The sequence below is a fragment of the Ursus americanus genome, chromosome 5 (genome assembly GCF_024610735.1).
Source record: "Ursus americanus isolate L20-20 chromosome 5, mUrsAme1.1.p, whole genome shotgun sequence".
Taxonomy (NCBI): Eukaryota; Metazoa; Chordata; class Mammalia; order Carnivora; family Ursidae; genus Ursus; species Ursus americanus.
This window is the reverse complement of record NC_142131.1, coordinates 48,487,758-48,499,617: the sequence shown is the minus strand read 5'-3', so window position 1 is coordinate 48,499,617 and position 11,860 is coordinate 48,487,758.

Genomic DNA, 11,860 nt, shown 5'->3' with positions numbered 1-11,860 from the left:
TATAGAAAGCTAACCAGGGAGCTTCAATCTTTTTGACTTCTCTACTGGCAGCACCATTGATTAAGGACTAGTGATAACATCTTTAATGGCTTATTTCTTTTTAGGGTCTTGTTATATGCTGTTGACCATGGGAAACTGTCATAAATAAGATTTCCCCTCAGACACCTAGGGCAGGGTGGTCTGGTATGTTCCTTTATGTCTGGTGTCCTTACACCTCCACATTTTGGGGGTTTCTGTGAGCCTGATCCCGGAGCCCCCTGTCTATCTCTCCCTACCCAGCCCCTACTGTCCCTTACTCACTTTGTTATGGCAGCCCCGACAAACTAATCCATCATCTTAAATTTTTTATCTGCTAAATTCCTCTTTCCAAATGAGGTCACATTCCCAGGTCCTGGGGGTCCGGACTTGAACATCTTCTGGAGGACATACTTCACCCACAGCACCAGACACAAAACAAGCAGGGATGAAAGATGAAGACAAAGTCTGGTAGCGCCAGATCTCCAGTTCTGGCCTGGGAGCACCACCAGATGCCTCGGTTCCTGCAGCTCCTTCTGGAATGTTCTAAGATTCTCCAGGATCCTTCCAGTCAATCTCCTTTTGTGCTTAACTTTATTTGAGTTGAGCTTTCTATCACTTTCAACACAGACTGCTGACTAATCTGTTGTGGAAGACAAATTTAGCCATTATGAGTCCATATGCCAGAAGGAAAAAAAGGGAAAGGGAAAGAAAAGAAAAAAGAAAAAGAGAAGAAAACAGAACCATTCACTGTCAGGTCTTTTTCCATCTCTAGATCAACGCAGCTCCTGAGACCTCTGAAAGGTGAGCTGCCTAACACATTTATAATTTCAATTCCCTATTTTTACTCTTCTCATCTTCATTGTTTAGAAATCAGGTAAGATTTTTTTATTCATTTTGTTTGCTTGGCAAAATTGCATCCTTTAAGGCCAATTCACTTTACAATGTTAGTACAAAAGGGGAACTCTCTGTAATAGCAGTCGCAATTAATGGCATGCATTTTAAAAGAGTCTATTTAAGATACTTCCTGTCTGAGAAGACCAACTTTAAAAGACAGATCTCTTGCTAGAGTGCAGACCAGAAATTACCAAAGGGCAGTTGTGGTCATAACACAGAGAATGATAATAATAAAACCAAAGGCACACAGGAAGAATTCCAGATGAAGTATAAGTTAGACAGCTCAGGGGTAGCATACTGCACCTCAGTGTGAATAAGTTTACCAAATCTTCTCCCTTCCCACAAATTTTCCAGGGGAAGAAGGAGATGTGCGCAGGAAGGTACAGAACGGCTGGAATGGGTGGAGGGTATTAAAAAGAAAAACCACAAGCCAAAAAGGGCATCACTCAGACCAAGTCACCAAACCCAGGCTCAATACCTAACCTGATTATCTTTCAACCTTCCCCGGAAACCCAAATTTTAAAGGGTTAGTCGGAATTTTCTATGAAGGCAGTGAGGTCATCTGTCCCAGGGGCCTTCTCCTAGCCCCAAAGGAAACTGATTTGCATAACAAGACCAGCTGTGAAGACAGACAAAGGGCTAAGACACAGGAAAAAGTGCTGCACATCATTCGCCTTCAGGGAAATACAAATCAAAACCACAATGAGATACCACCTCACACTGGTCAGAATGGCTAAAATTAACACGTCATGAAACAGCAGATGTTGGTGAGGATGTGGAGAAGGCGAACCCTTTACACTGCGGTGGGAATGCAAACTTGTACAGCCACTCTGGAAAACAGCGTGGAGGTTCCTCAAAAAGTTGAAAATAGAGCTACCCTACGACCCAGCAATTGCACTACTAGGTATTTACCCAAAAGATACAAATGTAGTTATCGGACCAGGTGCCTGCACCCCAATGTTTATAGTAGCAATGTCCACAATAGCCAAGTATGGAAAGAGCCCAGATGTTCATCGACAGATGAATGCATAAAGAAGATGTAATAATGAAATATTACTCAGCCATCCAAAAAAATGAAATCTTGCCATTTGCAACGACATGGATGGAATTAAGGGGTATTAGGCTAAGCAAAATAAGTCGATCAGAGCAAGAAAATTATCATACAATCTCACTCATATGTGGAATTTAACAAACAAAACAGGAGCATAAGAGAAGGAAGGGAAAAATAAAACAAGACAAAATCACAGAGGGAGACAAACCATAAGAGACTCTTAATCATAGGAAACAAACTGAGGGTTGCTAGAGGGGAGGGGAGTGGGGCGATGGGGTAACTGGGTGATGGACATTGAGGAGGGCATGTGATGTAATGAGCACTAGGTATTATATAAGACTGGTGAATCACTGATCTCTACCTCTGAAACTAATAATACATTATATGTTAATTAATTGAGTTTACATTTAAATTTTTTAAATTTTATTTTTTTAAACTTTTTAATAAGATTTTTTTTTTTTAAGATTTTATTTATTGGGAAGCCTGGGTGGCTCAGTCGGTTAAGCAGCTGCCTTCAGCTCAGGTCATTGATGAGGGAACGGAAGGCAAGCTGAGGACAAAGCAGAAGCTGACACCCTGCAACCCCCCCCCCCCATGGGATGTATGTGACATTCCTCAGGCACTCCTGGCTGCCCTAAAGGACAAGGAAATAGTTAACCTATAGATACCACAATCTTGCAAGACTTAAGTCTCCTTCAGTTTATAAATGTCTTAGCAGTTTACAAGAACAAAGCTATCAGTAATCTAGCTTCCAGAAGGGAATGTATGTAGACACGATGAAATTTCCTTCCTACCTACAGCCCATTGACAAGTCCTTGAAACAGGCACGGTTACATTTCTCTAGGAACTCAGTGGCCTCGATGTTAAAACTTTGCTAAGGGCAAAAGGCAGTCCTAGCCTGACCTCCTCCCCTCCACCAAGATCCTGTAAGTCTACTTTAAGGTATAAAAATTCCTTGGGAAACTTCATTTATCTCTAACCCCCACCCCCCAAGATACATGTTGGCAATCATCCCCCAAGCATATGGCCCACTGATATACATCTGAAGGGTCTCATGACTCAGGTTTTATTAGACAGTGATAAATGACCTTTACCCAACAGTAGCTAGCCCCCTCAAGGTCCTGGAAACCTTGCTTCCAAAATTCCTTAGAGACTTACGCTATCCCTAACCCCCTCCCAACTTGAGGGTATATAACTGATGAAGTCGTAGAATCTAGGTGAAGTTCAGTGGGGTGGAGTCCAGAGCCGACGACCAAGAAAGAATTCTTGAGGCATCTTTGGTGCAAAATTGGTGGTTTATTTAAGCACGGGGACAGGACCCGTGGGCAGAAAGAGCTGCTGCCCCGGGTTGTGAGAGGTGCCTGATTATACACCATGGGGTTGGGGGAGGTGAGGAGAAAGGGAGGCTGAGAAAGCACTTTCATATGTCAAAGAAGACTCGGAGGACACTGGAGGCCCCGCCACCGACAAGCCAAGGCTGTCCACACTCTCACTGTGTCCTTATCAATGAGCTGCAGGTCCTTTCCTTGGTTTTAGGGCAGCCAGGAGTGCCGAGGAATGTTGCATACATGGGGGGGGGGCGGTTTGCAGGGTGTCAGCTTCTGCTTTGTTTTCAGCCAGCCTTCTATTCCCTCATCATAACGAGCCATTCCTCACAACCCCAGGGCAGCAGCTCTTTCTGCCCACGGGTCCTGTCCCTGTGCTTTAATAAACCACCAATTTTGCACCAAAGACGCCTCAAGAATTCTTTCTTGGTCGTCGGCTCTGGACCCCACCCCACTGAACCTCACCTATATTCCACAACCTCATCAGTCATGAGCCCAGGGTCTTGGGATTGAGCCCTGCATTGGGCTCCCTGCTCAGCAGGGAACCTCTTCTCCCTATCCCTCTGCCTGCCAGTCCCTCTGCTTGTGTTCTCCCTTACTGTTCTCCCTTTTAAAAAAAAAAAAAAAGGACTTTATATTTTTGAGAGAGAGAGAGAGAGATCACAAGCAGGGGAGCGGGGTAGAGGGAGAAGCAGGACCCTGAAATCATGACCTGAGCCAAGGGCAGACACTTAACTGAGTCACCCAGGCACCCTACCCAGGCACCCTAAAAAAAAAAAAAAAAAGTAAAATAAACCCTTATAGTTAAAGGGGGGAAAAACAAAAAAAGACAAGCTGCTACGCTTCTCCTAAGGGAAAGTGACTGGCCTGGAACAATCCTTTCTTTGGTTTTGTTCTGTTCTGTTCTGTTTTGTTTATAACTTCCTTACCCCACCTTCCTTCCTATAAAACCTTTCTATTTTGTACAACTCCTCAGAGCTCCCCTCTACTTGCTAGATGTGATGCTGCCTGATTCATGAATTGCTTAATAAAGCCCATTAGATCTTCAGATTTACTTGGTTGAATTTTGTTTTAATGAGAGGAAGCAGGGAGAAGAGAGGTGCTGGAGAGGGAGACAACCGTTAAGGGCCCCGGGGCAAAGGAAGAATGAGTTGAGGAACAAATAGCAAACTTAACACTAAGTAACTTTGCCTTGAGCTGGTTATTACGTTATTTCTCTCAAAGTACTATCTGATTGATGAGATCAGAAAGAAATGAGAACGTTATCAGTCCATGACAGACCACCCAAGAATAATGATAGCTCTCAAAGACTAAATCCATTCTCCACTCCAAAGGATTGCTTCCCAAAGGGCTTCTATTTTCAATCTTGCAACAGTCTGAAGAAGTGGCATTTGTCTTAGATTGGGTTCCCTGGAAACAGACTTTGAGGCAAGAACTTAAATACAAGAAGATTGGGGATGCTTCAGAAGTGAAGAATGCAGGGCTCCAAAATCTGGTTCCAACTGGGGCCTCAGCCAGTCCTACAGGAAGCTCTGGCGCTGGGTGGCCCCCCAGTGAGGTAAGGGGTCTGGGTGAGCCAGTTCCCTTGCAGTGGAGGACAATTTCCAGTAAGGAGCACAGCTCTGGGATGGGGTTGGGAGGGAAAAACTCTGAAGAGGGGAACTTGGTGGAACGCTTCTACCACGTCGATTACCCCTATTATCCACAGTTTACAGGTGAATACACTGAAACTCAGAGAGGTTAATTAACTCATGCAAAGAAGTAAAATCCAATCCCCCCAAATGCTTATCTGCAAAGGTGTAAACTAATAGATACAAAGTCCCTGAAGGAAACTGGAATGATACGAAGGCAGAACACACAAGAGTGTCCACGTTAAAGGCACTGATGTTTAAAAAAAAAAATGAATAAGCCAACCAAAAGAGGTTTTGGTGCATACAGCCCTACCACCCTGAAGGTATCTGATCTCCGAAGAGGTATGGTGGCTTATGAGAGCATGAGAAAATAAAATTCAAGAGGTAAACATAGATAATGAAGAAATTAGCCCTTTGAAATAGATGATTCATGTAAGGACTTTCAATAATTCTTTCCTCAATAGAAAAGACTATTCTTTTCCTAAAATGGTCACATCAAGATTAACCTAAGCCATCAAGCAAGTGCCTCCTGTCTGCTCACAGAGCAGGCTGAGCTCACCAGTAAGAGCTTTCTAATTGGTGAAGTAGTAATGTCTCTGAGTAAATAAAGGGGTTCCTGATTTTAGCTTCCCAATAGCTTAATGAGTATTGTGGATAATATTATGCACTGTTGTGTATAACTGGTCGTCCCATGTTTACCCCAAGACATGGACGCTCTCTCTTAGAGATGGGATAAAACAGCTGCCAAGCATGGAAGTTAAAGAGTTAATTCCAGGGATGTAACAAATTCACATAAACTCTAACATTATCCTTTATGACCAGGCGTAACAGACTTGATTTTTTACTATAGTTACTACCATTGTGTTACATACGGTGACCAGGAGGCTGGGCCAACCTGGAGTTTTGCTTAAATAACATTTCAGTGATGTTCTCAGACTCTCCCTGGACAAATGATTAAACAACTGCTGAAGGACAGGGAGATCGTTCTTAGTCCTCCTAAGATACTAATTAGTCCATCAACAGCTGCTTCCCTAACCTCAGAGCTGGAATAAAAAGGAAGCTTAAATGCTAATTTCTCTGGGCACACATCTTAAAAGACTGACTCATCCAACACGATATGTGATGCCAACGAGCCAAAAGAAGCACCATGACCCAGGAATGAATGATGAATATCATAGTTTATAATTAATCAATGAGGGGACTCCAGAAGAACGGGCCAATCCAGACAGCCCTTCTGGCACTCCTGGGAATACCTGGAGTTCATGGTCATGTTATGGCAATTAAGTCAGAAAAAACTGGGTATGCTAGTTCAGGGGACAAGCATTTCTAGGACTTTGGAGGCTTATGTAAGGTGAATAAATAATTCTTTGGTAAGTCTATTTATCCATTCTTTCTACTAGTATTTAGTACTAGTACTAAATACTGGCACAGAACATATGAGAACATAAAGAAAAGTAAGATATGGTTCTCCCTTCAAAGGGCAGACTGGGCATTCTTGATTGTTTACTCTGCATTCATTCTGCCCTCTGTCTTCAAAATAGAACCCTGTTTTCCTTCCAGTTTTCACCCCATCCCCACCTGAAGTGGGCCTTACTGCTCTAGGAGTGATCTCTATTGCCAGTGACTGGCAACAGAACGGGCATATGGCCCAGTCTGGACCGATGAGACATTGAAGAGAGGTTTACTAGGGCCATCCGTTAATTAGCTTCCACTCTCTTGGAAATGAACAAGGAAGCGTCCCTAGCTCTGGCTAGCAAATGTCCTACGGGCTGATAGCCCTGGTGTGACACCATCCCTGTGATGAAAGAATCCATCCGATGGGAAAATTTGGGTCTTCTGTGAACACTGTGGAGCCCCAGACCAATCACCTCTAAATAGCACACTGTTCTCATTGCCCCAATTCAGGAGCTAACAAATTCACTTTGTAGTTTAAAGCCAGTTTAAGTTGGAATCTATTACTTGCAAACTAGTGAATCCTAACGGGTACAAAGCTAACAGTCTGAATTTAGCTCCCCTGAAAAGGTATTTTCTGGAATCAAGCCATAGGATAAAATACTCAAAGATGGGCCTGGATCTAATCTTTCCTTGTATCTGGCATCCTACAGATACTAAATGCTGAATCTCTCATGGAATTCAGATAAGATAATGTATAAATAAATTCTCTGGGAGAGGAAATTCTTTTCAAATAAAATAGTAAGGCAAATAGGCACAAATACAAGCTTTTCATAAAAACAGGTAACATTTCTTGGGTATCTAATATGTGCCAGGCACTGTTCTTTGTGTAATTGCTTTGAGGAATTTGCATGTTATTAATTTATTTAATCCTCACCATAACAGTCAGGTACTGTTACTACCCACGTTTACAGGCAAAGAAGCTGAGGCACACACATTTACTCAGATACATATTAAAAAGTTTGCTTGGGGGCGCCCGGGTGGCTCAGTCAGTTAGCCTCGGACTCCTGGTTTCAGCTCAGATCATAATCTCAGTGTCATGGGATTGAGCCCCACAAAGGGCTCCATGCTCAGCAGGGAGCCTGCTTCTGCTTCTCCCTCTCTCTCTCTACGCTTCACCCCACCCACACTCTCTCTCTCTAAAATATATAAATAAATATATTTTTTAAAAATTTGCTTAAGAGGACACTTCTTGGTAGTTAAATAACTAATGACTAATAAAAACACAATTTTAAGATTCAGTGTTTCAACCAGTAGGACTTAGCTCAAGTCAGTTCGTAACAGGACTGAGTCTCCTCTTCTAGACAGGATAACGGGGTAAAGAATATTGATTTCCTAGTTTGTTTATGACACTTAAATATGCTATGTTCATTTACAGATTCTGGCTTGTTTTTTCATGTTGCTGCAGTCTAAAGGTTACTGAAACCTCCAAAACTCTCCTCCGTGTCTTTACCTTAAAATCAATAAATATCCTACGGAGGGCACTTGATGCAATGAGCACTGGGTGTTATACGCAACTGATGAATAGCTAAATTCTTCCCCTGAAACTAAAAATACACTCTATGTTAACTAAATAGAATTTAAATTAAAAAAAATTTTTTTTAAATCGGGCATTTGGGTAGCTCAGTCCGTTAAAGTATCTTCCTTTGGCTCAGGTCACGATCCCAGAGTCCCACATCCGGCTCCTTGCATCAGCCGGGAGCCTGCTTCTCCCTCTCCCTCTGCCTGTCCCCCTGCTTGTGCACTTTCTCTGTCAAATAAATAAATAAAAATCTTTTTAAAAAATGTTTTTTTAATCAATAAATATCCAGTGTGGACTATGTGCTGTTAATTCTTTCACTAAGCAATTTTTGGGAACCTACCGCATGGTGGGCGGTCTAGATGCTGAAGAAACATCACTCAGCAAAACAAATATACTTGCTGCCCTCAAAGAGCTTACCTTCCAGTGGGAGAAAGGGATGTAATGCAAATCATTCCACAAATACAAAATTACATATGTTGCCTTGAAAGAAAAGAAAGGGGACTGCTAAGAGAGAAAAGGGGTATCTAATTCAGTCTGCGTGTGTGCCAAAGAAAGCCCTTCTGAAGAAGTGATACCAAACATGAGATCGGAAAGAAAAAAGCAGTAGACATCTTTTATTATTTTCTTACCCAGCATCTACTGACATTCTTCTTGCACACCCTTCCCACATGCACCACGCCAGTGCTTTGGAGACAATTCTGCAGCCGCTCGCTGCGGGGTGGGGCCAAGAGTGTAAGCCGAGCATGTGCGGATGGACACAGGACCTCCCTGACGCCAATCACAGCAGCAAGGCCCCATCTAGGGGCTTTGGCGGAAGCTTTCTCGCCCACTGCACTGAGGAGGTGACCCTGAAGCAGGGAAGACTTGTTTTGAGGTTATTTAAATGATCCAGGCCAGAGGTAGTGTTGATTGGACTCCACTGGAGTGGAGATGGTATGGAACATGGAAAAGAATGGAGAGATTCAAAATATATTTTAGAGCTAGAGAACAATCAGAAATAACTTATCTCTGCCCAGACCCATTGCTTTCTTACTTTATGTTTCAGAGGCCGAGGGGCAGCATAAAAAAATTAATGAGCTGAGAACGAGACCCCATTTCTGGGGTTAAGTCAGTTAAGGAGGATGTGACGTTGCGCAAGTCCTTTGCCTTCTCAGACCTTCACTTGCTCATCTCTATCAAAGGAAGGGGGAGTGAGAGTGCCTTTACTTTTTTCTTTAAACATTGACATTCTAAGTCTGATCGCAGGAAGCTACCACATCAAAATATTTGAAAGAGATAAGTGTCCCTGACTTGATTAAGGAAACAAAGAACGAAACCTCACAAGACTGCCAGAGTATAGTAATTTTTTGAATGGGGAGGATAAAATAACCCCTAATGGCATAAGAAGAGCTAGAACCTTCTGATTATGATTTTGCAGTGATAGTTCAATTTATGCAGTGTCTGCAAAATGACCAAGATTCTATATGTGGTATACTGTCAATATAACCCGCTCTCATTTGGATTCAGATTCTTCTACATTAAATCTGTTCCTCCAGGGACACCTGGGTGGCTCAGTCAGTTAAGCGGCCAACACTTGATTTCAGCTCAGGTCATGATCTCAGGGTCCTTGGAGTGAGCCCCACGTTGGGCTCCATGCTCAGTGCAGAGTCCGCTTGTCCCTCTCCCTCCCCACTCCTGCTTACTCTCACACATGTGTTCTCTCGCAAATAAATACATAAATAAAATCTTAAAAAAATAAATCTGTTCCTTCAAATATAACAAATAAATGTACGTCAGCAGTATTGGACAAGGCTAACTTCACAGGCATTTTATTGTAACACGATTCACTGAATATGTATTTTATTATTTTTTGAAAGATTTATTTATTTATAAGATTTTATTTATTTGAGAGAGAGACAGTGAGTGTGCATGAGTGGGGGGGGGGCGGGCAGAAGGACAGGGAGAAGCGGACTCCCAGCTGAGGAGGGACCCCGATGTGGGGCTCAATCCCAGGATCCTGGGATCATGACCTGAGCCGAAAGCAGATGCTTAACTCACTGAACCACCCAGGCGCCCCAAGATTTTATTTTATTTTTTAAGTAATCTCTACACCCGATGTGTGACTCGAACTTACAACCCCAAGATCAAGAGTCACACGCGCTCTACCTGCTGGGCCAGCCGCACCTTTGAATACGTATTTAAATAGTTATTTCCCTGGCGTGTGTTTTCTTCACAGAAATATCCATTACCTTAGTGTTCCTGCCCAATTGGTGAGTTTGGAGGAAAACCTAAGTATGGCAGCTCAGTCTTTCCTTCTCTATCCTTTCTGAATCTGTTTCCTTCAGGGAAGACAACTTCTGTGCCATACTTAGCCAGGAGGTAAATAGGGCCACCCTGTTGGGAAGGCCTGCAGGCAGATACATCAGTCCAAGCCCAGAACCGTCCAGCATCTAAGCAACATCCCCCAGTACAGCTTTTATTAGTGATGAAGCTGATGTTTTCAGCTCCATTTTCCTGATTCTTGCCTTATCCTTCAGGTGGTGCTAAACTTGAGTGAGGGAAAATGATGTTTATTGAATCTCCTAAATTCCAGCATCTATGTACCCACCTCAGTGGACACTGGAAAAACACGTGGCCAGTTAATTAAACTCTATGATCCCATGGATACTACTGCTTAATATGAATCTAACTCTTTAAAGGGGGGGCAATTTGATGTTGATTTAAAAAAGTATTTTAAACACAGTAGTACAGGTGGTACAAAATTGTGAATTTGGCAAACATACAAAAAAATTATGAATTATGTGAATAACAGAAGTTTGGAGATTACCGTACCCAAAAGGAAAATGTGACCTAGGGCATGTCTTGGCTCCACTGAGGAGTTTTATATGCCAAAGAGACGGTCAATTCAGGAGACAGGCTTATAGTTGATGAAAACTTATATAAGAAAAGTATAGAATAACAATACAGTAAGTGAAGTTGGAAATATCAGTGTGAAATAATAACCTTAATAAGTATGTTTTCAGGTTTCACTGGCCCAGCAGCCACATCAGAGAATTCTTGCTCATCACACATTCTCACGTGCACCCCCAGAGCCCAGCTCCTGGTCTTTAGAACTACTGCCTAGTCAAAGGAAATAGAATCCCCTAGAAGCTAGCTAATTCCATGATTTCAGACAGAAAAAAAAATTAAGACCATTTCTCCAACATCCTGTTGTTGCCAAAAAGCAAGAATGTTTTTAAGAATGTCAGGAGCATTGTATAAAGGATAAAGAAGTCAACATAAAGAGCCCCCCCCCCACGCTGAGTATAAGGTGACAATTTTTTTTTAAGTAAAATTTTTATTGTAAGAATAAAGCACTGATAACACACACACACACACACACACACACACACACACACACACAATATCAAATGTATACCCAGGTCAAAAAGTAGAACTTTGCTCTTCATCCCACAAGCTTCTTCCATGAGCCTCATTCTGCTCACACCTCCTTTCCTTTCTATGTATCTTCACTTTTATAATAAAGACTTGCTTGTATTTTTTAATGTTTTATCACCCAAATGAATAACCCTAGACACTATAGTCTTGCCCATTTAAGAAAAAAAAAAAAAGATGTCTCTTAAGATGAAGTTACAATCTGAGCACCAAAATCACTGTCAACCGTCTTCCCCACCACCACGATTACTGACGTCAGCATGGCTTATAGGATAGGATAAGGTTTGTGAAAGGCCATGAATCTGAAATGACTCAAAACAGAAAGGCTAATATGAAGTGTGCCCAAAAGGTCACTGTAATAGAAAATGGTGAACATAAAAGAAACACATTTATTTTTATTGGTTTTAATAATCAGGAGAGTTTGATATTTCTTCTGTTAATCCTGTATGTTTATAAAGCACAGTCACACGCCTATCTCTATGTGCTTCAGGAGAATAAACATTGGAAACTGTAAGCCGAGTAGTCCCAGAAAAAGTAGATGGCACGAACAGGA